Source organism: Pollicipes pollicipes, unplaced genomic scaffold, assembly GCF_011947565.3.
Source record: "Pollicipes pollicipes isolate AB1234 unplaced genomic scaffold, Ppol_2.1 Scaffold_5724;HRSCAF=6776_pilon_pilon_pilon, whole genome shotgun sequence".
Taxonomy (NCBI): Eukaryota; Metazoa; Arthropoda; class Thecostraca; order Pollicipedomorpha; family Pollicipedidae; genus Pollicipes; species Pollicipes pollicipes.
Window position 1 is genome coordinate 55,257,414 of NW_023596746.1, and position 26,721 is coordinate 55,284,134.

Below are 26,721 nucleotides of genomic sequence, written 5' to 3' on the forward strand. Positions count from 1 at the left end.
GCTCGGGACCGGGGAGCGGCCGCCCGCCCTCTGGCGGCGGCCGGGAGAGACCTGCCGGAGAAAGGCAACCACGCCCATCACACTGGCGCACGCGCGCGACCCGCTCTCTCTCTTCTCTCTCTCCTTCTCTCTCCTCTCTCTCTCTCTCTCTCTCTTCTCTTCTCTCTCTCTCTCTCTCTCTCTCTCTCTCTCTCTCTCTCTCTCTCTCTCTCTCTCTCTCTCTCTCTCTCTCTCTCTTCTCTCTCTCTCTCTCTCCAACACGCGCGCGCCTACACAACCGCACACAGCTCGTAAGGTAACAACCGGCAACGCCCCGCCCAGCGCCGACAACGCAGTGCCGTCCCCGCGCCGCCTCAGCTGCGGGTGTCTGCGCCGGCCGGTTGGCCGCTGCGCCTGCCCGGGGCACGGAGGGCACAGGGCACGGGCACTGTCCCGCTCGCCCGGCCCGCCGGCGCCGCCGCCGCCGCGAAAGATCGGAGCACACCGCCGCCGGCCACTAGGACTCGAAGTTGAGGAGGTACTCCTTGAGCTGCGAGGGCAGCGGCAGTTTGTTGACGCTGGGACCGGGCCGGCGCCGCAGCGCACCGTAGATCGAGACGCGGCAGATCTGCTTCAGAGTCCGCGGGTTGGTCTGCAGCGCGCGCAGAGCGCTGGCCAGCTGCCACTTAATGGGCGCCAGCGTGGCCTGCGTGTGCAGCAGCCGCAGACACGAGTACAACACACTGTGGTCCATGCATAGGTAGTAGAGCCGGATGATCCGCTCGAAGCGGCGCTCCGGATCGAGCAGCAACTCCTCTCGCCGGATCAGCCGCTGGATGTAGAAGTAGAGCACCTGGTGTGACGACTTCTTCAGGAACACCGACGACTGCGAGTGGCAGATCTTGGGCTCGTTGCTGGTGCTGATGCTGACGTTGGGGTCGGCGCCGTGCTGGAGCAGCGTCAGCGTCAGGTCGCGCACATGGCCCAGGTCGGCCGCGCTGCGTGCCGACGACACCATGTCGATCACCGACAGCAGGATGTGGTGCGAGCGCTGGCTGAAGCGCACGTTCGGGTCCAGCCCGTGCTGCAACAGGATGACCAGCAGCTGGCGGATGAAGTCGAACGCCTGCGCCTTCTCGGCCTCACGGCTCAGGGCGATGTTCTCCGAGGCGGTGAACATGAGCACGTGCAGCGGCGTCAGGTTGCTGCGCGACGAGCAGTTGACTTCGGCGCCGTGCTTGCACAGGATGCGCACGCAGTTCAGGTAGAAGATCTTCATGGTGTGGTTGAAGTGGTGTAGCGGGTCCTTGTTGATCAGCGGCACCAGACACACCATCAGCGGCACCGAGCCGTCGCGCCCCACCACGTTGGGGTTGCCGCTGTTCTGCAGCAGCATGTCCAGCAGCTCGTACCTGCCGGTGTTGACAGGGGCGCCGGTCAGCACAACCGCGACAGCGGCACGTGAAGAGGCGGCACAGGCCACACCCAACACCCGCCCGATCGAACATCGCCAACCGCACACACGCATGTCAATATGTGGGGCATCAGCGTGGGGCTTCATGTGCACGTTTGAAGAAAAACAGGGCCCAATACAAATACCCACCCATATTGTCACGGGTTGGCCCATCGCATGGTAACGGGGTGTACGCCAACGGCGCACGGCAAACACAACACCTTCAAAAGGGTTCCACTAGTACCGAGCTTCTACAGCCAAAGCACTGTCCACATTCTCTCCACCGTTTTCTGGCACCTGAACAGTCATCAGTCCTTCACACCACATCACCCTCAGCTTCCAACCGCCCGGCCGTCCGCCAGCGCCGCCGCCCGTCGACAGACCTGAACTCCCAGTCGCGAACGTGGCGCAGCACGCAGGCCAGCGCGCTGTTGCCCTGCTGGTTGATGCTGGGCGCCGCACCGTTCTGCAGCAGGTAGCGCACCAGGTGCAGCGTGTCCCACTTGGTCCAGGGCGGCGGCTCGTGGTCGTAGCCGTACCGCGCCTCCTCCAACGCGTACCTGCGCCCGGCCGCCACACGCGCGCTCAGCCGCGCCGCCCATACACGGGTCCCACGGCTGACCAATGGGCCGGCCCACCACCCGCCGCCCGCAAATACGCCACGATAGGTGCCAGCAAGACGATACATCAACTTAGTGCAAACATAGCTGAGAGGTAAAAAGAGAAGCTTCATACAGCATCGAGTATGTCGTTTCCAGTACTATATTCATGATTGAGGGTGTTATTTTTGTCTTAACCATGCTAGCACACACTTTAAGGGTGCACACTTGTGACGACCCAGAGAGCGCAAACGCTAGGAGCACTGCAAGCGATGACGTACCTTGTCGGCAGTACTCGGCATCTAACATGATAATGACCACGCCTCCATACAGGCAAAGATTATGAGCTAACACACTCGTTTCTGCAGGATATTCATCCCTGACGAGCAGCGGTGTTTTACCCAATGTTCACAGCACACAGCAAGTACACGCGGCGCCAACATTTGCCAGCGCCGCCACCCAGATGGGGGCGCCGACAAAGGCGGGGTGGAGCGTGAGCGGGGCCGGCAGCGGGCCGCGAGCCGGCCCGCGCTCCGACCCCAGCCGCTGACCTGACGATCAGCGCGTGCAGCGGCGTGTTGCCCAGCGAGTCGGGCTCATTGATCAGCTCGCGCGCAGCCGTGGTCCAGCAGCAGCTTGGCCGTGCACAGCGTGTCGCTGACGGTCTTCTTGCCAAGCAGGAACACCTGCCGACCGAAGACGGCTGGTGAGGCCGGCGACGCGGCACCCGACTCCTCCCTCCAAACAGCCGCAGGCAGCCGAGTCACCGCCCAAGGAAGGTGACACAGAACAGAAACCGCGTTTCGTTGGGCGCACATGCGCGCGGTTGACACCAAAACTAGATAGAAAGAATACTGACCACGTGCAGTAGCGTCATCTGTTGGGTGGACGTGCGAACCAAAGTGTCGGCACCGCACGCTATGAGTCGCTCCAGGAACTGGACGTGGTGCAACGCTGCCTGGTGGATCGGGTAGTATTCATCGTAGCACTGGTTTATCTCGTCCGACCTGCAGACGGAAGACGGATTGCCACTGGCGCCAGAGTAACCTTGGGAGTGGGTGATACAAGGCCTGACTGAAAACCCCAGCTATACACCTGTCGATAGGAAAGGTCGGCGATGAGAGCAGCACACCTGCTCAATTGGTTTGCATCAGCCGAATTACCCCAGCCATTCAAATTTGGGGAGGCCTACGCAAACAAGATCACCATCTGTCGGCACATTTGCATAAAACGGACCGAGCAATTAAAAGAACACTGGCAGCCTCAAGAAGCCTAATTTAAGACGTCACTCGGTTGCTCCGTCCCCGCCTGGCCAGTGGTCAGCCAGAGCACGTACCTCGGAGACCAGGTACTGGACGCAGTTCCAGGCGCCCGCTCCACAGGCGATGTGCAGCAGCGGCCGCTTCTGTTGCCACGGCAGCCAGTGGTCTTCCCCTGTTGGGTCAGCAGCTCCAGAATCTCCACCTGGCGACGTCACGCGCAGATCACACGACAGCCCCACCTCTCCCCACAAGTCAATAATCCAAACTATCCACCCGAGCCATCACAAATGGCATAGAATACAAAACCGAGACCAAACGAGCACCAACAAAGGCCCTCCCTTTGTGGCGCATGATGCAGATAGCCTGTTAATGTACAGCAGCACTAGCCAGTCTCGTCCCTGCCTACACAGCACCGCTGTCGTCCTGTCGCTCTGTCTGCGCTGTCACCCCCAGTCTCTGTCGTCAGCCACGGGCCCCTCACCCCTCCCTGTCGTCAGCCGCCGGCCCCTCACCTCTCCCTGTCATCAGCCCCGGGCCCCCCACCTCTCCCTGTCGTCAGTCCCGGGCTCCCCGCCCCTCCCTGTCGTCAGTCCCGGGCCCCTCGCCCCTCCCTGTCGTCAGTCCCGGGCTCTCGCCCCTCCTGTCGTCAGTCCCGTGCTCCCTCACCCCTCCCTGTCGTCAGTCCCGGTCTCCCTCACCCCTCTCCCTGTCGTCATCCCGGGCTCCTCACCCTCCCTGTCGTCAGTCCCGGGGCTCCTCACCGCGCTCGGGTCGACGGCCAGTCCCGGGCTCCTCGCCCTCCGCTGTCGTCAGTCCCGGGCTCCTCACCCCCCCTGTCGTCAGTCCGGTCCTCAACCCTCCCTGTCGTCAGTCCCGGGCTCCTCGCCCCCCCTGTCGTCAGTCCTGGGCCCCTCGCCCCTCCCTGTCGTCAGTCCCGGGCTCCTCACCTGGTCGCCGTCGATAGCGTAGTAACGGGCCGATTGGAGGCGTCGCTGCTGCGCTGGTCGGCGCTACCCGACTCGAACGGGCTGCTGTAACTGCCGCTCTGCTCTCGCAGTTCTGGTTGTGCGGGCCCGGCCAGCACATGCGCGCCTCCACTCGATGCGGGCGCCGTGCTTCAGCACAATCTCCACGCAGTCTTCCTACCTGCAGGAGCGGCAGCCACGAAAGATTAGTCGCCGCGCTAACGGTTGGGGGCATTGGCTGTCGACACCGTGGGCCACAGACAACAAACATCCCCATAGCAGCGAGCTATTTAACCTTTAAAACACTTTACCCACCGTCCGACGATGTCCACGATTTAATTCACGCGCACGCACCGAAATAACGTTTCAGCGCTTGTCAAAGGCACAGCTCACAGGCTGGCTAAGAATCCCTCATAACATATGTAATCTTCAAAAAAATACATTATAGGCCCAACATTCCATAGCACAATCTAAACAAGTGCAAAAGCGATAGGGAGATCTCCTATCGCTACGACACGCAGCAAGTATATAGGATCTGGACGTTCCATGACCATGCGATCGGAGCGTTCCAGACACCACTGACCATCATCAACTCAGGTCCGACAGAAACACCCAGACTGTGTTCCAGACACCACTGACCATCATCAGACTCAGGTCTGATCAGGAACACCAGACTGCGTTCCAGACACCACTGGCCTCATCAGACTCAAGGTCCGACCAGATAAACACCAGACTGCGTTTCCAGACACCTGGCCATCATCAGACTCAGGTCCGATCAGTAACACCAGACTGTGTTCCAGACACCACTGGCCATCATCAGACCTCAGGTCCGACCAGATAACACTAGACTGTGTTCCAGACACCGCTGACCATCATCAGCCTCAGGTCTGATCAGATGACATCAGACTGCGTTTCCAGACACCACTGGCCATCATCAGACTCAGGTCCGACCAGATAACACCAGACTGCGTTCCAGACACCAATGACCATCATCAGACTCAGGTCCGACCAGATAACACCAGACTGCGTTCCAGACACCACGACCATCATCAGACTCAGGTCCGACCAGATAACATCAGACTGTGTTTCCAGACACCACTGACCATCATCAGACTCAGGTCAGACCCAGATGACACCGGACTATCGGCTACTCGTGTCCTGCTCTGGGTCCTCTCGCGACCGACACGTAAGGACTCAGTCTGAAGGTCAGCTTTCTCAGCTCAACAGACACGGTGGACTCCATCCGAGGACCAGCTCGACCCGACGCCTCCCAGATGGCTGGCAGGAGGGGGTAGCGGGGGACAGCAGGGAGGGGGGAGCGGAGGCAGCACCAGAGCTCGGCTCGCGCCCCGCACCAGGCCAGTGAGCGCCACTGACCCCTTCAGACAGGCGATGTGCAGAGGCCAGCGAGCACACGCCCCTGTTGACGTCCAGGTTCCGTGACAAGATCCACCGCACCATGTCCAGGTTGTTGATGCCCACACACTTCTGGAGCAGGTTATACCCCTCCTCGTTGTGCACTTGCAGGATGTTCTCTCCCTGCCGCATGCACGTGGCAGCATGTGAGTGAACAAGAAGTAGCAAAAGCAGGACGATGTGTGAGGGCTTCTGCCATTCACGATGTCACGGCTGTCAAGTCCCAAACCAAAAGCAAAACAACCACATTTTCGCTCATCTGAAGACCACATCAACAACGTGCCCCCCCCCCCCCCCCCCCCCCCCCCCCCCCCAATGGCAGTGAAACAAAGACCAGAAACCAATCCAACTTAACAGGATGCCAAGACGAGCCCAGGGCGACAAAATACTTAAAACGCACGGCTAACAGGATGACACGCAGCGCGTCCCCGCTCAAATGGACTCCCAAAAGCGCATCTGTTCATCGCATACGGAAGCCCAGCGCGGGGCTCCGGAGAGCCTGCTAACACATCCCCCACCCCCCGGACTGGGGCCGACCGGCCAGTCGGCGTACCTTGTTGATCTGCGAGAGGACGGGCTGAGGCGGTGCGCCAAGAGGCGCGGGTTGGCCCGAGTCGCATCGAACACGAACCGGATGTTGTTGGAGGTCTGCTCGCTGAGCTGCCGGTGTTGGAGTTCAGCAGCGCGCTACCCGACTGGAAGAAGCTGGACCAGCAGGTTGCCCATGGCGGCCGAGCGGCGGGCGTGACGCCGACACCGGCGCCCTGCGGCGGGGACCGGGCCTGCTGTCAGCGGCGGGGACCGGGCCATGGTTAGCAGCGGGGACCGGGCCTGCTGTCAGCGGCGGGGACCGGGCCTGTGCTCGCGGCTGGGATCGGCCTGTGCTCAGCGGTGGGCCACCGGGCCTGCAGTCGGCGGTGGGGACCGGGTCTATGGTTAGCAGCGGAGACCGGGCCTGCTGTCGGCGGCGGGGACCGGGCCTGTGCTCAGCGGCGGGGACCGGGCCTGTGCTCAGCGGTGGGGACCGGGCCTGCAGTCGGCGATGGGGGCCGGGCCTGCTTTCGGCGGTAGGGACTGGACCTGTGCTCAGCGGCGGGGACCGGTCCAGCGGACTGGCGAGGAAGAGCACAGGTGCAGGGAACCAGAGGTGCAAAGGAACAGACGAGCACAACAGAGGTGCACTACAGCAGCGGCCAGAGCAGCAGGGGTGCACGACACACGCCAGAGGAGCTCGGAGCGGGATGCGAAGAGTAAGTGTAAAGAAGAACAGCCAAATGGAGCAGTGGACGTACACACGAGCAGATGTGGCAAAGACAGAGATACAAATCATCCGTCAGAGGCCAGAAGCCAGAAGCACAGAATAACAGATCCTAGCAGCAGCCAGTGTCAGTGTCAGTGTCAGTGTCCGTGTCCGAGTTAGCGTCGGTCAGCAGTCTGCAGTTACTCTGACAGCAATCCAGCGGCAAGCGTGACAGGCGTGCGCAGGCGCAGAACAGCCCGTCTCAGGTCCAGACTCAGCGTCAGATACGCATTCAACGAGCATCCACAGCCATGGTGGCTTCTCACCTGACACGTCGCTACAATAGTACGTCAATAATACGTCAACAATACGGTGTGGTGCAATACAACTAAAACGATGGCGATAAAGACCCGAACGTCACTGCAGAACAGAGCACGCAATACGTTCATGTATGAACGGGCTTTTCAGTGGCGCCTTAACAGGGTTGCACGTTTAAAATATAAATTCGGTGTAAATGTGCACCAATACCAGTACGGTTCAGCATAATGACCCCTCTGATACACAGTCGGTGCCCGCCTGTTTCAGTTCGGGCTCGAGACTGCATCACGCGGTCTACATTTCGGGGGCTGAAGCCGTGTAGCTGCCCAGCTACTGCACAGATAGTCCACTAACGTGCTCGCCAGTACCAGTCCTGACAGCTTACAGGACTGCGCCGAGACGGTGTGGTACTCGGCTAATTCAGTCGCAGGCAGCCAGCCGGGCTGCTCGGTAACATCTGAGACGCGATCGCGGCGTCTGCGACTACTGACCACTCGCGCTCTTAAGCTGACCACATTCCGCGCGTCAGCGACCCGTGTCACGCCACACCATCCGTACACGCTCCCACGGCAACGGGAGATCCAGAGAATAGGCGCTTGCATAATGATTGTCATTGTGTAGTACGTGACCGGCGCAGCCGAGACGACTGGAACCCTGCACGTCTGCACGTCATGGCGTCAGTACGCGCCGGGTGCTTCAGATGGCGCTCGAGATAGCACAAGTTTATCATCGTCCCTGCATAGCTCAATTCAGTCCCACGGAAGGTGACCGTGCCGGGCGGGAGACTCCTCAGCACTGCCGGCGTCTGCCCTTACGCTGTGGTAGTGCTGGCCTCAAAGGCATTTTGACTCAACCATCAGCATAGGCATTCAGCAGCGGTCTCCATGACGAATATGACCGCTGCCAAAATCCTAATTCTTATCCGTGACCAAGCTGCCAACTGAACGATGGTGACACCGTCGGGCACGTACCGACTCAGGCCGCTGGCGAACAGAATATCTAATGCGCAGCTGAGCGTGCCCCTCAGAACAATCCGGTCTTGCCTTCTCTAAGCCAAGGCGTTATCTTAGTCGCCAAGACCGCGCGCTCGCGCCTGCTCCACGTGCCCCGCTAAACAGCCCGCCGGACCAGCTGATACCGACACCGTGCAGATTCAGCTTCCGAGAAATTTCCGGCGGGGCACAGCGTCAAAACTTGATCCCAATCGAATTTCTCCGCTGTCCACGGCATGGACGCACTGAGAGTTCTAGAGTGTTCAACCTCCGGGAGCGTGATTGCCATCAGTAAACACGACAGACAGCTGCCGTGTAAACATGTCGTCGATGGGCGAAAATCGCACGGTCAGCATTCACTGGACATCCAGCATTCGCCTGACCTCACTGGCCTGGTGATCGCATCACCACACTGACCAGGGCGCGTTCGGGGGCAGTTACAATGTGCTGTGAGCCAAACACAACACCGGGCGTCAGATGCCAAACCGACCAGCCCAACATATTCACTGCACGGTAAATAAAAAAATATCAGAGTATCCTGTGGCTATCACTCATGAAAATTCAGGGCGCGGGTTTCTTAATGGTGCCAATCCTTGCCATTGACAAAAACAAACAAAGCAAGACACTGCTTAACCCAGCGACACAACGAAGCGCTGCGGAGCAGCATGTCCCAAGAAACATAGAGCAAAAGCCAGAAATATTGTGCCCCCCCCCCCCCTGCTCAACGGTACACAGGGGTCAGCGTTAGCCCGCGAACGACTTATCTGTCTGATACCAACCGGGGCTGCACGCGACGAGTGTGACATCGCTGCTCTCACGCGTGGCAACATCACATCAAAGAACACCTTCCCTGCCAGCAAAACAGACGTGACATTTCCCCGCTTTGGGAGAATGTTTACTGTCTGCTGCGAAGGTTGCAAGGATAGTAAGACACCTTGTCGATAACAGATCTCATGCAAATGCATCTAATGTACACATCTAGATGTCTATATTGCATGCATGCTGACGTACTCCGGTGAGGAAGTCTGCCAAAGTACATTCGTGCACTCCTTCACAAGTGACAAAGCCGCTGACACAAAGCTAAGTGACAAAGCTGGGCTTTAGGCCTGCTCATCTATTGTGGTCTAGTCCCGCTTTTCTATCGGTAACGGCGATCTGGCGTCAATGTTATCAATTAAGAACACCCCAAAACCAGCAAATCCACTGTAATTTCGCAGCTAGTCAAGTGCGCGAAAATTTTCGGTATTTACATTAGCACCGCCCATTCTTTTCTCCATCAAATGTTACTGGTCTCGTGTCGCTGCAAGGCTAGGTCGACTAGCCCGTCCAGAATACGACACCCGTGGTAACTGTTAGTCTACGCGGAGACAAGAACACAGTCAGGCACAGCCCGCGGCCTGACACCAGCTGCACGTCGCCGGCGTATCGCGCAGCTCCACGAGGATGCCACGCCAGCCTGGCTGGTGCCGTCAGCCTACCCGGACAGCAGCAGCCCGAAGACGACGGCATGGCCAGCCGTCTGCCCACTGCCTCGGCCAGGGCGGCCTGACACCAGCTGCACGTCGCCGGCGTATCGCGCAGCTCCGCGAGGGATGCCACGCCAGCCTGGCTGGTGCCGTCAGCCTACCCGGACAGCAGCAGCCCGAAGACGACGGCATGGCCAGCCGTCTGCCCACTGCCTCGGCCAGGGCGGCCTGACACCAGCTGCACGTCGCCGGCGTATCGCGCAGCTCCGCGAGGGATGCCACGCCAGCCTGGCTGGTGCCGTCAGCCTACCTGGACAGCAGCAGCCCGAGGACGACGGCATGGCCAGCCGTCCGCCCACTGCCTCGGCCAGGGCGGCCCGCCTCCACTGCACCCCAGCGGCCAGCCGCCACGCGGCGCGTACGGCTTCACGACCAGCCGCTAATTTAATTACACCGGCGCCAGGTTCCGCTGGGTGCGGCGGCAACACCGCCCCCGGCAACGTGCGGTGGGGCCACCTCCGCAGGGGTGTGACGGAAACACCTCCGCGGAGGTGCGACAGAGCCATACCGCCCCCGGCAACGTGCGGTGAGACCCCACCTCCGCAGGGGTGTGACGGGAACACCTCCGCGGAGGTGCGGCGGAGCCATACCGCCCTCCGGTAACGTGCGGTGAGAACACCTCCGCAGGGGTGTGACGGGAACACCTCCGCGGAGGTGCGACAGAGCCATACCGCCCTCCGGTAACGTGCGGTGAGACCACCTCCGCGGCGGGGGGAGGGGTGTGACAGGAACACCTCCGCGGAGGTGCGACGGAGCCATACCACCTCCGCTGACACGCGGCGGGGCCGCCTCTGCGGGGGTACGACGGACCAACATCATCACCGGCAAGGATTCCGCAGGCCGCGAGAGCTCGGCTCGAGGCGGACCACGCACTGACGCCAGGCTCACCTGACCGCAAGCTCTCAAGCAACCAGGCAAGTGGAACTGCTCGCTTTGCCAACATGAAGATCATGACGAGCTGTTAAGACTGGCTGGTAAGTTCTTATGCATTTGTGATACACTATGTTTGTTGCGCAGACACAATGGCACACGGATGGAGAGTTGCAGTGCAGGATGACGGATTGCCGCAAGCTATTGACCTGGTGATGGGTAAAAAAGTTGCAAGTATCATAATCTGTCAAAACAAACCATTTCCATAGACAATGTCAGCCTGTTAAAATACTGATTAAGACCTGACATTTCATGTTCTTTCTAAGCTTTACAATAAAACATTATCAGTCCTCCTGGCTGACAAGCATGGCAAAAGCAGCTAATTGTTTGCTATGTTTCCTGTTTGCATACATTATTCAGCTGCTTTCGGCTTTTACGTCACTGCTACGTGGAATGCTTGCCAATAAGCATTTAACAACTGAAGCCTGTATCTGACCTTTTTGACAAATATTCAAGTCAACTAGCTAAAAAGCAAATTGTAAAATGATATCACGGACAAAGATGTGCTGTGTGACCTAACACAACCAATGAGCCACAACCATTTGGATACTATATGACACTTTTTAACCTACACCCAACACGTTTTCACAAGACTAAACCTACCAATAACGACGAACCGCATTAATTGCCAAGGATGCAAAGAAAGGTGATAAAAAAACCGCACACCCAAGCACCTGCCACAACCGGCCACCTGCTCACGCTTCACCGCTGTGCCATGGCAATGCAAGTGGGAGAATCGCTTGCAATCCAGCGTCGGAAACGTCTCAACTTTTCAGTACATTGCGCACAAGGAAATATCCGTATCATTTAACACTACCGAAAAGGGCAGGTCTAAAACCCGGTACCATGACGCAGACACGCAAGTTTTCCACAACGGCTCGTCCGATCGCCTTAAAACCTTCGCCAATTGATTCCGTGCGGCGAGATGGGTCATGGGGAGGCAATATCGCGACCTAACCTGAGGTCAAACACCCCGAAAACGCGACGGGAAAATTTTACAAGCGAATGAAGACAGGTCAGGTCTCAGATCCTACTGGATCGATCACTAAGCAACCCCCACCATTGGATGCCCAATACCTGATTCGCTCTTACAGTTCCGAATTTGGTGACCCTAGGCCAGGTCAAAAGTCACCAAATTTCACAAAATCCAAAATTTTTACTTGTATACTACTTATAGCTCATAATTTATCATGCCCATAACTGCCAAACCTTACCATTCAGTACGCCATCTACCCTAACTCTCTGTTGAAGCTGCTAGTATGGTGCCATTTATAATTATGTCTTTTCCTTTATGTTTGTTTCTTAGAAAATGTGCAGTTTGGTTAGGCTGGCCTTATGATGCTGGATTTCTCCTTAGCGGAGCTGTTATTCGTGGCGAACGATACCATGCTGATGGGTCCAGAGTCTAGTATAAAATATGGCAGCAACGGCGAACATTTCACGACTAGCCATAGGGTTTCCATGTTAAAATGCCCCTTTTCAGGCCCACGGCTTTCTAAATCTTAAACAGATATACGCACAAAAAAATGGATAGAAATGAAGTTTGAACATTTCTCTTTCAATATCCAGGATCAAAAGCGAACGCCGTGGCACTCCTTTTTCGAGCTATTAGGCGAGGCATAGACCCATGCACGCGCCGCGATGTCCAGGCATAGGATCGGATCCCATTGCCGCCAACTCTTTTCAACAGCGTTGAGATGGAACACAGGGTGAATACGATCACAGACTGGCGATAAAATATAGAGTGCAACGATCTTATGCTCAGTTGTATAACATATATATATATATATATATATATATATAAATATATATATATATATTGGGAGCTACTACAATAACATGAACATATATTTTCATCTCTATAAAATATAATTGACAGGTGTTATGTAACCTTCAGGCTACAGGCAACAACCAGTGGCAAGGGTGCACAGCTTCATTGTGCCTGACCCATGAAACCTACCGCGACGGTAGCCGTTCAAAGCTGGCCGTCCCCAACGCGGCCAGAGGTAGGGCCAGGCACTGTTTTCAGTGCTTACGTTGTGATACTGGTGGCCACCGTTGTAAAGGGCCGACAGTGCCATCTCAGGAACAGCACAGCAACTGTGGTATGGTGGCACTGTAAGAACTTCTGATTTGGAAGCTGTTGCACTTGAAAGCAGAATAGTTGGCATTATATTAATAAGTGCCATGATGGCGAGCTGGTACTGCACAGTTGCCCTGAAATGAAAATGCCTGAAAAAACATCTCTGAATTATTTTGAAGAGCTTAAACACCTGATGCCTATATGGCCTATGTGACCATGCTCACTCTAAGCATTGGCATCACAGTTTTTTGACATCACAAGAATACAAATGTTTTTGTTTTTCACAGACTACAGTGAAAACTGAATCCCAAAAGCTCGTTTTCACATTAGAAATGCTGCGCAGTAAATGTTTGGTAACTGAGTGTAACAAAAAATTTGTTCTATTCCCTACCAAGCCTTAAGAAACCTTACATTTCACTCCATGCAGGTACTGCAGTATGAAAACATATGGGCAATCATTACCCATTATTGAATGTGATGTAAACATTACATATGATATCTATCCACTTACATCAATATTTCTTTTGCAAACACATGTTACATCTAAATATTTAGGCATGCTAAACATGAAGAATATGGCACATGTGCTGGAACTAGTAAACATGGTTAAGACCAATTGACCAAGGTTAAGACCCATGGACCTATTTTTGGAATCTGATCCTAGTACTGATTTGTCTTGGAGGTTGAACATAGCAAAACTCTCTCATTGGTTGAAATGATTTGCCTCCTTGTCACTGGTTTGTCAAGAGCATGAACATTCCACTCTGGCTCATGTCTTGAGCAGATCTGTGAACATTGCGAAGGAAGTGGGACGGAGATGTGCATCAGGACTACAAAGGACTTATTTGTGCTCATCAGGAACCACCCTGTGGTTGGATTTCTGGCCACCTTTTGGTATCCAGAGCACAAATATCCAGAGTACTATGCTCCCTTAAAGCATTGGCAGGAAGGTTTTTTGACATCAGAATACAAATGTGTTTCCTTTTCACCAGCTACAGCGAAAACTAAACCTGAACCCCAAAAGGTAGTTTTCACATTAGAAATGCTGCACAGTAGATGTTTGGTGAGTGCATATGACAGGCAGCTGGGGAATTGAACAATCTTATATTTGCCACATAATGGCACAAAACTAAAGCTGGCAATTCAAGTGTTGCAAAAATATCCTTAAGTCAAAAAAACATTGCTATAAATAGCAACAAAAAACACTGTTCAGAGACGGTGATCTCACTCTGGCAACAACATGAGGAAACCAGAGTAACATGAGCACATTAATTTGGCTGGTCAAAATAAGAAAAAGAAGAATTATTAGGACAAAAACATCAGTACATTGAAACATTAACTATTATATCTAGCAACAATGTCAGTTAAAGCACACACAACATCCATTAATACATTGTATCATCCACCAGAGTCATAGGAGTGGCTGGCTTTGATCCCTTTGGCCTGCCTCATCTGTCAGGCATCATACTTGTGCTGTCTTAAGAATCAGTTGAGAGTGTTGCCTACCTCTTTTGTTTGGCTGGGACCTCAGGGGTCTCTTGTGTTGTCTGGGAAATGGAAAGTGAAGGGATATGAAGGTTTCACTATTTTCAAAGCCTGTTATCATGTGGAGCACGATTAGCACGACCATGGTGGAGCATCAGTAGCATGATTGTGGTGGAGCATGAGTAGGTCACCATTTTTGACACTTTTTTTGTGCCCCCTTTTTTCCTGGTCAGCTCTAAACTTATGTTGCAAAACTGTGCCCTTCACTAAGTGACTTGTTGATGACTTTGGGAGAAGCACATAAGATACTTACTATTCACAAGGACAATGTGGAAGAAAAAAATCCCTAGATCCATGCACACAAAGAATGTTGACAGATTGCTCACCAATATATATGCACATGTGTTTCAGGTTATAGAGTCTGAGACTATGTTCTCTTAGTGTGGCATGTTCAGTACTGATGTTTTCTTTCAGTTGAAGTGCTTTTACATGAAGGACTGCGTATAAAAAGTGGTGCCTCTATTGAGTATTAACCATTGTACTGTGATCTCTCAAAGATAGCCTGAATAAAGGTGTGATGACTCACACCACTGGGAAAGTGCTTTAATCTACCTTAAAAAAATTGTACTCCCCTGCCAGGAACTTTTTGGGAATTTCCATGGTGCTAATGAGCCCTTTTGCTAGACTTGTGACCAAGTCATGTTTTGCTTTTGATTACTCTTATGGTGAGTTATTAACCTAACTAGCCTTTAGCTAACCTAAAGGACCTAAGTTCAGGTCTAGCCTCCCCTTGATATAGCCTGGTTGACCCAGCAGCATGCATGCATGCATGCATGCATGCACGCACGCACGCACGCACACACGCACGCACGCACGCACGCACAAAGACTTTAATGAGATATACTGTAAGCATTTTTCAGTGGGACCCTAAGCCCACACTACAGCTTTAGCACTCTAAATGTGGTCTGCCCATCTTAGCATATCCAGAACTTTTTAAAATGCTTTTGCACTCATGTGCATAGCATTCCTGTCAATAGTCATAAGCATTCCAAGTGCTATTTTCCTACACCCTGTATTGATGCTGCTACCATACTGTTAGCCATGACATCCATGCCTGCTTCTTTTTCAAACACAGCCAGTTCTTAATCATCCATAATGCATGACTCCCTCATAAGTGTCTTAAATACTTATGAAGTATTATACCTCTCCATTATATTGTGCTTGCCCATAGGATAATCTGATTGACTAGCAACATAAACATAATAAGCAATACAGCACCACAAATCTTAATGATCTAGCTGTTACTAATCAGACTATACAACTAGCACACTTGCCTGAACCATATCAATAAATGCAGTCACATTTACACTTATGTACCAATAGCTACATTTGCTGAAAACATACCTAGCCAACTTAGTATACCAACCTCCCATATACATATGCATCATATGATCTCCATATCAGGTAACCAGGTCTTTGCAGGTCAGATTTTGGTAACAAAACAGGTGTGCTTTGTGGATATATGCTTGTCAAAAATGGTTTGGGATCATGCCACTACTTCTCCCTCCAGTCAAACCTTCTTGTCCCTCCACAAATCTGGCTGAATCCATAGTGGTAACATTATTCGACATGTGGACTGACATGCTATTTATCTAAATTTACAATAGAAGCTGAACGAAGGAAAAAGTGATGCATGCACAATAACAGAAGTGGCCATCAATCTCAAAGGCAAACAATTGCTGGGGGCATCATGCTCAAGGATTAGTTATAAACTCAGAATTGACAAATAAAAAGCACTATACCCTCTCCACAAGGTGAGACAAAAAACAGTCCCACCTGGATGCAAATGATCATGAAAACCAAACATTAAAAATTATTGCAACACTAGGGCTTTGCCTTTAGAGCCAATGCCTTTAATCTTCCTTCTGAACTAGATGCACAAGTTGACATGCCAAGGACTTCATTTTGTTTAGCAGACCAGCATGAGATACAGAGTTGCATTTTCAATCAATGATATCCGTTATTTTGATATCAGGTCGTTTGCCATGAATCGTAACATATTGCGGCAAACATCGCGCACTATAAACATCGGTTGGCCTAAGCTCAAATTAATGGCTTACCTGATATTGATGTGCAAATAGGACAGTTACCCTTGCGTAAGCAAATCCGGTGACAACCGTCTACACACAATCACGCATCATCAACATCATCAACTTATCCTCGACAGCCCCCCACCATCGCAAGATTCCCCATCGTCACTGTTGTCACAGATCAAATTGAGAAACGGTTACTAAAATCACTTAAATTATAGGAGACTCTTTGTCAACATATCTAATCCCGCATGTCTTTGGCCTCACAATGGAGGCCTATAATTTACACGCTTACTTTCCGATCATCCTTATCCAAGCTTGAATTATGTTTTTCAGCATTACTCACGATCGATAACAACGAATCCCTAAAGTACAGATTTTAGTCAGCTCTATAAAGATGCTGCAGGCAATTTCAAAACTGTCGTATACCTTTCATAGCCAATTTCTGCCAGTCAAGGTTTCTTAAAATGGAATTTTTCACAAATTAAACTGCATTTTAATTAGAAATTAGTTCATTTTGAATTTTGAAGAAACCAGAGAGACATCTATTGGCTATCAGGTTGTTGCATCAGCAATCTGTGCGGAATCCAGTATGGCTGCGCCCTAATACGCATGATTCAATATCAACGCACAAGCTACAAAATATTCGTGCGTCTGCTGCAGGCCAATAGCGAACTTCATGACTGGCTCCAGTGCGTTCCCGCTCTGACGTTGGTCGTGGTGCGCTAGCTAGCTGTTTTCCATAGAGTTATCCGTTTCTGCCGTGTTGTGAGCACCCAGTGTTATGCATTCTCTGCCGTTTTTGGCCACCAATGTCGATTTGGGCCACCCCAATGTTTTTCTCTGCTGGAATGCAGCCAATAAGAAGCACTCAGGGCATGCACATGCACAAAGTATCTGTGTGGACGTCATACGCTGGTCGTACTGACTGGTAGTCATGCATGGTGACATGGTGACATGGTGACAGGTGACAGCATGCATACAGTTGTTACCACAGTCAGCTTCTCAGTCATGTCCAAATGCCCCAGTAGCATCTATTCTAGAAGCTGATGTGATAGCCGAAAACCAATTTTAGAGAAAATTATCTGTTGGGCTAGCTATAGTTATTAAATTATCTTTGCCACTATTGTAAACAAGTCTCAAACCTACCTGTCTTGATGGCTCAGTTGATTAGAGTATCTGTCTTCCCATCCATCCACCCTCATAATCGGGCAGGGTCACTTTAGGCAGATGCTATTCATCCTTCAGGTATGGCTTGTCACCAGTGGCAGCAGCCACTCTTAAGTGTGGGTGATATCAGAGAGCAGGACAGACCCTGTTGCCTATTACAACACACAAATTTTCACCACCAGACATGAGCTCTTGATCAGGCAGTGCAGGGTCAGAGCTCACACAATGAGCAATGCTTAGCTTGAGCTCAGATCCTAGAAACCCATTCAAATGTTTGGATGAAATATAAAAAACTCTGTGCACCTCACCATAAGATGAAGATTGAATGGGAAAGCTATTTGCTATGACTATAGTACTTTTTCACCCTTCCAACACATAATGTAACCATCATTTTTATTCATACACCTTAACTGTGTGACAATGATCAGTGGTTTGTGTTTTCAGGACTACCCTGGTTTTTATCATGATAGCCAGCAACATTTCAAGGGTATGCAAGATCTTTGGGAATGTGGTATCCTCACTCAGTGGTACCAAAACCTATGGAATTGGAAAAATGCAGATACTTCGTCATTCATCACGAGTAACTCATCCTAACCCATGTGAGTCAGCACAGTTAACATGTATAGGGTTGTTTGCATATTACATTACGTATTTCAGTAATTTTCCAGCCCTCCCTCCCCAGGCTGGTTACACACGTTCATGGTCACATGGTCCTCCATATGCTGGTTACGCTGGACAAAACCTCCCCCCTCCAGTAATTTTGTTTTAAGTGTAATGTCAGGAAAGAGCAGAAAAGCATAGTTTGGCACTGATTGAGCTAGATATGCAAAACAAATAAGGGGTGTACTCCTTGGCACCACAGGAAGCTGCTTTGTCTGGCATCACAGTTTTGATTTGTTTAAAGATTTCAGTATAAATTGTACCCACACCTAAGAATAAGGTCATAGTTCAAAGATTTTCCCCTTCCATGTAATGCTTCTGTTGCACTTTATCAACCCCCTCCCCCCTCCTCCCTGCATGATGTAATTTATGGACATTGCCAATGACACTCAATAAGTTCTATTGATAACATATTTGATCTCATACATCAGGGCTGAGTTAACCATTGCAGTAATGCAGTGGCATATTGCTGTTGAAAATGCTTGTTATGAATGTTGGTGTTCTGAAATCATACAATTTATAACACAATTTGTTAAAGTTCTAAGCATAAAACAGTGTGGGGCTCATCTAAGCAGCCCTGAAGCATATAGTACTGATTTGTTCATTACAAGGGCTCAATATGGGTTGTTATGTTGTTACATATGGGTGAGAAGTATGGATTAAAATACTACACCCTCCATATTGTCTGGCCTGAAATAAGTAAATGCCAAACATGCAATCTGCTGAACTGGATTATATGATGTAATGGTGATTCATGAAAGCATGATGAACATGAACAATACCTATCATCTTGCACAAGCAATCAATGCAATGTCTTCCATCCTGTTGCAAGATTTGTGTGCTGTCATGGTTGCACTATGTCCACAGGCAGCTATCAGCATCGTAGCCACACGTGTGGCCAGCTGCGGGCCTTGGATGATGGCAGAACTGTGACGTTATGTGGATGGCTGCAGTTCAAGAGAATGGGCAGGTTCTTTACTCTGAGGGATGGCTATGGAGTCACACAGCTGTTCCTGCCAGAGCAGGTGGGGTTGGGGAGAGAGTGGATTTCCGACCATAGAGCCCGGGCTGTGGAAGGCAAATAAGGAGGTACAGCATAATTAATATGTAGAAGCTAGAAAAAAGCATGCCAGTCGATGTTGCCAGCTGGGCGAGCTCAGTTTTCAACACAGGCCGTGATGATTTAAGGTGTCAAGTTTCTTTGCAGGTTTTGTTATGAAAATCACCCCATCTCTCCATTGATGGACTGGAGCTGGGTAGTATCCAGCGTCGCAGCATTGTCCGCAGAGTGGGTGTGCATCTCGAAGTGCTCTGTCGGCGCAGCGTGGGTGAAGGCTGACGATCCGGTGCGTCTGCCAGGACCCGGCTCTGGCGCAGAAGGTGGAGGCCCTGCCCCTGGAGTCGGTGCTGCAGGTGACGGGCGCCGTCCGCCGCCGGCCTGACGGGCAGCAGAACCAGGTAAGCACACCAGACGGGTAACAGAACCGGGTAAGCACACCAGACGGGCAACAGAACCGGGTAAGCACACCAGACGGGCGACAGGACCGGGTAAGCACACCAGACGGGCAACAGAACCGGGTTAACACACCCGACGGGCAACAGAACCGGGTAAGCACACCAGACGGACAGCACAACCAGATCAACACACCCGACGACAGCAAAACCAGGTGAAACACACCCGACGGACAGAAAAAAACAGGTGAATACTCCCGACGGACATCAGAACCAGGTAAACACACCCGACGGGCAGCAGAACCAGGCAAACATCCGACGGGCAGCAGAACCAGGTAAACACACCCGACGGGCAGCAGAATCAGGCAAACATCCGACGGGCAGCAGAACCAGGTAAACACACCCGACGGGCAGCAGAACCAGGCAAACATCCCACGGGCAGCAGAACCGGGTAAACACACCCGACGGGCAGCAGAACCAGGCAAACATCCGACGGGCAGCAGAACCAGGTAAATACACCTGACAGACAGCACAAGCAGGAAAACACACCAGACGGACAGCGTAATCCTGCTGTCTGTTCGATGTGACAGGAGGACCTCCCGGCCAGTGGCGCGATAACGGCCGCCGGCCTCATGGAAGATGTATCACCTGTGTCCACTGGTGACCTATGTCCGCGCTTAAAGAACTGCGAAGACAGACGTTGTTGCGGTCTACGTCTCTGATCGTGCTATCATAGTCGTCACATTGAAACGGCCCGCTCTTCTAAGTAGCCTCATCGTGCTGCGTGTGTCACCAATGACGGCTGATGGGAACTGTCAGACGGATTCACTGTCACGCATAACAGGCGTGGTTTTGTTACGCCCTTAAAGTGACCCGTATCATCTGCGTCAAAGCGGTCTTGACCCGAATTACATTGTAAATGCGTGCTGTAACCTCCCCTGTCGTTTGCCTGCAGCAAATGACTACTGGTGACGTCGAAGTCGTGGTTCATGACGTCGCCATCCTCAATAAGCCGGATAGGAAGCTGCCCTTCAACATACGATCATTCAATAAGGTGAGCGCCACGGCTCGCTGCACTGTTACTGGAAGTCGGGGTTCGCTGTTTATACGTTGCAATACCATGTGCTGATCAAGGTGTGTCATGCTATCAGTTGCTTTTGATAAGGGGACAACGTATGTTATGCTAGCATGTTGTGCATGTCACGTGACCACTTACAGCCTGATCATACGGTGTCTGTGCTTGTATCTCAACCTGTGATGCGCATATGCACTCCAATCAATGTGTTAATACCGTTGCGACAACGTGAACTTCCCAACCACATGTCTGCTGCGCGGCACGCATCGGCGGCGTCCTCTGACCGGCCGGCTTGTGCTGCGCGTCGTCGCCCAGGCCAAGGAGGCGCTGCGCCTGCAGTACCGCTACCTGGACCTGCGACACCCGGAGCTGCAGCACAACATCCGTCTGCGGTCACAGGTCAGGCTCACAGCGGTCGCCAGCCGATTTAAAAAGTTCTTGATGTTTTGCTTTGCTCACGACTGGAGAAGGTGGAATGGACCAGTTTAGTACCGCCTGACGTGGATGCTTGAATTGGTGAATTCAGGAATAAATGCCGATTTGCACTTTGCTTGCCCTATTCGGTCTGCCCTACACCAGACTGTGATTTAATGACGTGATGGGTCAGTTAATATGCGTGTCACCTAGCACACAGTTGACACGGCTGACGTAAGATGAATTTCAGACGCCGCTTACATACATAGCAAGGCACACAAGCCTCGGCGTAAAACGCGTGCCGGTACCCATGACTTCAAGTGGCGTGAGGCGTCTCATCTCAATCGTACATTAATTCCAACATCGAACCTACGTTGGGATTGATGAATCCTATGCCGTGCCACCAGATGGTTATGGACATGCGGGAGTATTTGGCCAGGGACCACGGCTTCATCGACGTGGAAACGCCCACCCTGTTCAGGAGGACGCCCGGGGTAAGCAGAGCCACGTGGTCCGAGCGCAAGGCCGGGGTGCGCCGCGGCGATGTGAGTTCGGTGTGAGCGGTGAGCAGTGAGCAGTCAGCGTGTCTCACACGGGGTATGGGCAAGTTTGTAGATAGACGTGTAGACGTGCCCGGATCTCGCCAACCTCCAGATCCGGTCACTCCCTTTGCCGCCATTGATGTGCTCGCAAAATGTTGTGTCGGCAGGTAAGAACATGCGTGAACCCGTTTGTGTATTCACCTGTTCCCTTGCACTAATATCGCATCATGTGAAGCAGTAGTTATTTCAATTGGCTGTCCTTCATGCCGAGCCTTGCTGTATGGGTGTACAGAAAGTTTATAAAGTGAGGATAAGTTTGTGCACGTCTTGTCGGGAGCGAGCGGGTGAACTTTAGACAGGGACTGGGACCCGTCACCCATCAATCGATAGATGATGCTGATTGTCCTGTTGGTCTTAGGGCGTAAGTCACGTGCACACTAAGGGAGCAGATGCCCAAGTCTATTCGGAGTAAGAGTGCCACAGCTCTGGGCATGCGTACATACACGCCCGTCCTTGTCCCCCCCCCCCTTTGCCTGGCCATGCCAGGGTTACATAAACGCGACGGGTACTGGCGCGTCGCAGGGGGCGCAGGAGTTGGTGGTGCCCACGCGGACTGCAGGGCGCTTCTACAGTCTGTGCAGTCACCGCAGCAGTTCAAGCAGCTGCTGGGTGATGGGCGGCCTGGACCGGTACTTCTCCAGATAGCGCGTTGCTACAGGGACGAGGGCCGCCCGGCCAGAACCGACAGCCAGAGGTTACGCAGGTGAGGCGGAGCCCGGGCCAGAGGTTAAAAACAGGGTGGGCGGCATCCGGCGGCCGGCTAAACCAGATTAGGTGAAACCGGGCGGAGTTATCGAGGTGAGGTGGACCTGGGGGAAATTATCAGGTGAGTTGGACCTTGGGAGGGGGGGGGGAATTATCGAGATGAGTGACCCAGGAGGGAGTTATCTAGGTGAGATGGACTGGGGAGGAGGGGAATTCTCGATATGAGGTGGGCTGGGGAGAAGTTATCGAATGAGGCGGACTGGTCGGGCATTAACGAGATGAGTGTGGGGACCCGGGTGGGAGTTATTGAGGTAACGTGGGACCCGGGTGGGAATTATCCAGGTGAGGTGGACCTGGGGGGGGGGGGGGGGAATTATCGAGATGAGGTGGGACCCAGGCGGGAGTTATCGAGGTGAGATGGACTTGGGGAGGAGGGGGGAATTCTCGAGATGAGGTGGGACCTTGGGGGAGAAGTTATCGAGATGAGGCGGACCTGGGGAGGCATTACCGATGAGGTGGGGACCCGGGTGGAAGTTATTGAGGTAACGTGGGACCCGGGTGGGAATTATCCAGGTGAGGTGGACCTGGGGGGGGGGGGGGAATTATCGAGATGAGGTGGGACCCAGGCGGGAGTTATCGAGGTGAGGTGGGACCCTGGTGGGAGTTATCAGGTGAGGTGGACCCGGGGGAAAATTATCGAGATGAGGTGGGGCCCGGGCGGGAGTTACCGAGATGAGGTGGAACCCGGGTGGGAGTTATCGAGGTGAGATGGACTTGGGGAGGAGGGGGGGAATTCTCGAGATGAGGTGGGACCTTGGGGGGGGGGGGGATTGTGGATGTTGAGGTTGGACCGTGATTCAGAGCATTCCGGTCGGCGCGGCGTGACTTCGAGCTGGAGTGCTTTGAATCGGTTTGTAATGGGTTAGGTGCGACCCCGAGCCATATCTAGCTCAGATGAGACATGACCCTGTTCGAGTCCGCCTGAGTGACTCCTGACTCACAGCAGTGCGCAGCTTTAGTGATTTTATCGCACTGTGTTTGTGAGTTTTTGTAAAGTCCTGTTTATTTGTGTTGCAAATGTCTGTGATGTACACAAGCCCTTGCTTTATACAGCGAGTACGTCATTTAGGCTCTCCTGTCGGCGCGCACTTCCTCGCAGATGGTTGTTGCCGGTGCTGACTGACTCTCAGTGTCTCCCTTCAGGTGAACATTGAGCTGGGTTTCACCACCCAGCGGAGTATCCAGTCTCTGGTAGAGGGGCTGCTGCGGTGCTGACTGACTCAATGTCCCCCTCAGGTGGATATTGAGCTGGGTTTCACCACCCAGCTGGGTATCCAGTCCTCTGGTAGAGGGGCTGCTGCGGTGCTGACTGACTCTCAATGTCCCCCTTCAGGTGGATATTGAGCTGGGTTTCACCACCCAGCTGGGTATCCAGTCTCTGGTGGAGGGGCTGCTCCGGCGCTGTTGGCCTCTCGGTGACCTGGTGACCCCGTTCCCGCGCATAACCTACGCGCAGGCCATCGCGCAGTACGGCTTCCGACAAGCCGGACCTTCGCTTCGGCTGGAAGGTAACCACACTGACAACACATTCAGTCATCAGGGATGTAAGACTTATGTTCTGCATACGACATCACAGCAGCCGATGTTGTGTGCTCCTCACGGGGCTCGCGTGTAAAGTTACAGTCAGCGATGATGTCCATTGTTTTCACGCAACCCACTTCAAGCAGTCCGCTAGTGGGGCTGTTCGTTTGACGTGTTAGGTTCCCACATCGCGGGGGATATCGCTCCCGTCAAGTGTTGCGCGTCCAGGAGTTGTCTCTGCGTGACTCCTGTTCCGTGTTGGTCAGCTGACGGACGTGACGAGCACGCTGAGGGCGTGTGGCTCGGAGCTGCTGGAGCGGGAGCTGGCCGCTCCAGGCGCCGCCGCCGTCGCACTGGTCGTGCCAGATGGCAGCGTGAGTGACATATTCTTTTCGGTATGGAGTAACAGGCGTCTCGCTAGGCCCGCTGCCACGGCCAGCTGTCGTGAAGAGCGCCGGCCAGGCTTCCAGAGGGCGCTGCGCACTGTCGTGTCCAGTCCCACACATCGATGACCTGTGTCTCTGCCGCGGACGTTTGTCGTGGCCTGTCCGCGTGCCCGATGGCTGGCCCCAGACGTCTCAGACGTCGGCAAGCGTTTAGTTTGCATTTGCGCCTTGCAGCCGCAGCCTACGCCTGGCTCAGCGCTGAAGGCGTTTTGTGTCTGTAGGTACTTAACTTGCAACCGGTCAAATGTGCCAGTTGATTGTTCATTGCAGCCTAGGAGCGATTTTCGATACTCGAGGGCCGGTTCAATGGGCACATCGCGTCTAGACTGTATCCTGCTTTCGCCTCCGCGTGTCCCCCGCCTCCCGGTCGCCGGCTCATCTCGTCTAACCGCCGTCCCGGTCGCCGACTCAGCTGGTCTAACCGCCGTCCCGTCCCGGCAGTGCCACTTCAGCCGCTCGCTGCGCGCCCCAGCACGACCGGATGGCGGCGCAGGCCGGCCTGGGCGGAGTCTCGGCGCTGCACGTGCAGCCGGACGGCGCGCTGACTGGCCCGCTGGCGCGCCGGCTCCGCCCCAACGCCTGCGCCCAGCTGACGGCGGCCGTCGGCGCGCGGCCGGCGACGCGCTATTGTGCCGGCCGGGCCGCGCCAGGCGGGCGCGCGCGCCTCATTGTGTCGCCTGCGGGTGCAGATGGCCGACCGACTGGAGGCGAGCGGGGTGGCAGTGCGCCAGGGCCGGCCCCAACTTGGTCTGGGTGGTGGACTTCCCGCTGTTTGGTGGAGGAGGAGGGCCGTCTGTGTCGGCGCACCACCCGTTCACCAGGCCGCACCAGGAGGACGAGCACCTGGTGCACTCCAACCCCTCGGAGGTCAGCCAAGCGCCGCCTGCGGAGAAGGCCGGGCGCGTGCTGGCGTGTACTTCGGTGGATAAGCCAGCACTGTTGTTCGGGCGATTTCTTCGGAATTCTGGAAGTTGCTGCATGTATGCTGGTGTGTTTAGAGACTACCGTACCCAGTAGGTGATCGGCAATTACGGAATCCTATAGTCAGCGTTATTATGTCGGTCTGGTCGACTTCACTTATAAAGTGCAAGTGATACGGAAGTCCCCATTACACACACTGCATGATAGTCATGGATGGACAAGTCTCTACAAACAAAGGATGCCGCTGCTGTTTTGCGCTGGCGCGGTCGCCCATGTCGCCACCCTTTCGATAACACGGCCGCGACACACCAGCGGAGAACGTGTGTTCCCCAGGCGCGCAGTCAGCACTTTGACCTGGTGCTGGATGTGCTGGGAGATCGGCGGCGGCTCGATGCGCATTCACGAGCCCGCCCTCCATCGGCACGTTCTGGAAACTGTACTTGGCGAGGACACCGCGCCGCTGCAGCACCTGCTGGACTCGCTGGCGAGCGGCGCCCCGCCGCAACGGAGGCATTGCGCTCGGTATGTCCTGGCGGCTCTTGCCAGCCGCGCCGCTCTCGCCGCTCCTGGGGGTACTTCCAGGACGAACCCGGCAAAGGAGCTGATGGATGATGGAGCGTCACATGTGGGGATGTGACGGCCGAGGTGCTAATAGGATTATACGATTTGGTTGATTGTTCTAATAGGCACAGCGTGGTGCTGATGTCTGTGTGTTCGCCCCAACATTCCACCAGAATGGCCGAAAACTGAAGTGGCGTCATGGTTGTTTGCTGGGTAGCCATCCAGCCGCGCGTCGATGCTTGATTGCGAAGATAAAACACGCAGAATGCCAGGATAACGCGCCGTGCGATGCCGCGAGGCGATCTTTTGTAGCTTGAAGCGATTTCAGAAGTGCTCCCGATTGGGTCCGTCCATACGAATGAATGACTGTCTGCATTCTTAACCATTAGTTAGTACGTGAACTGCATGTCTTTAGATGCGTAAAAGCTATCGCAATACGATTTTCGTATTTTCATGGTGTTTTGTCACCCGTTGTTCCACTGGCCCCCCACGATTTTGGCGCGTATCAATCCGTGTCATTATCTTCAACTGCTCGCCTATTTCAGGATTGGATCGCTTGGTGGCGCTGGTGTGCGGCGCGCAATCAATTCGTGACGTCATAGCCTTTCCGAAGACGTCCGACGGGCGGGACCTGATGGCTGACGCGCCCAGCGACATCTCTCGGGAAGAATACGACCTTATCACCTGACCAAGCCAAGCTGAGAGACGCCGCCGGTGACCCACGCCAGTGTATTGCCACAGGGCGCGCGCGGTGCTACAGATGTGACAGCTTACGCCGTCTTTCGGTCTGAATGAC

General features: G+C 53.7%; 1 pseudogene; it reads right to left on the reverse strand.

Annotated features, from left to right (window-relative positions):
* Positions 1 to 234: 234 nt before the first annotated feature.
* The window catches only part of LOC119103962 (ankyrin-3-like), a 67,030-nt pseudogene continuing 40,543 nt past the window's right edge, over positions 235 to 26,721 (reverse strand).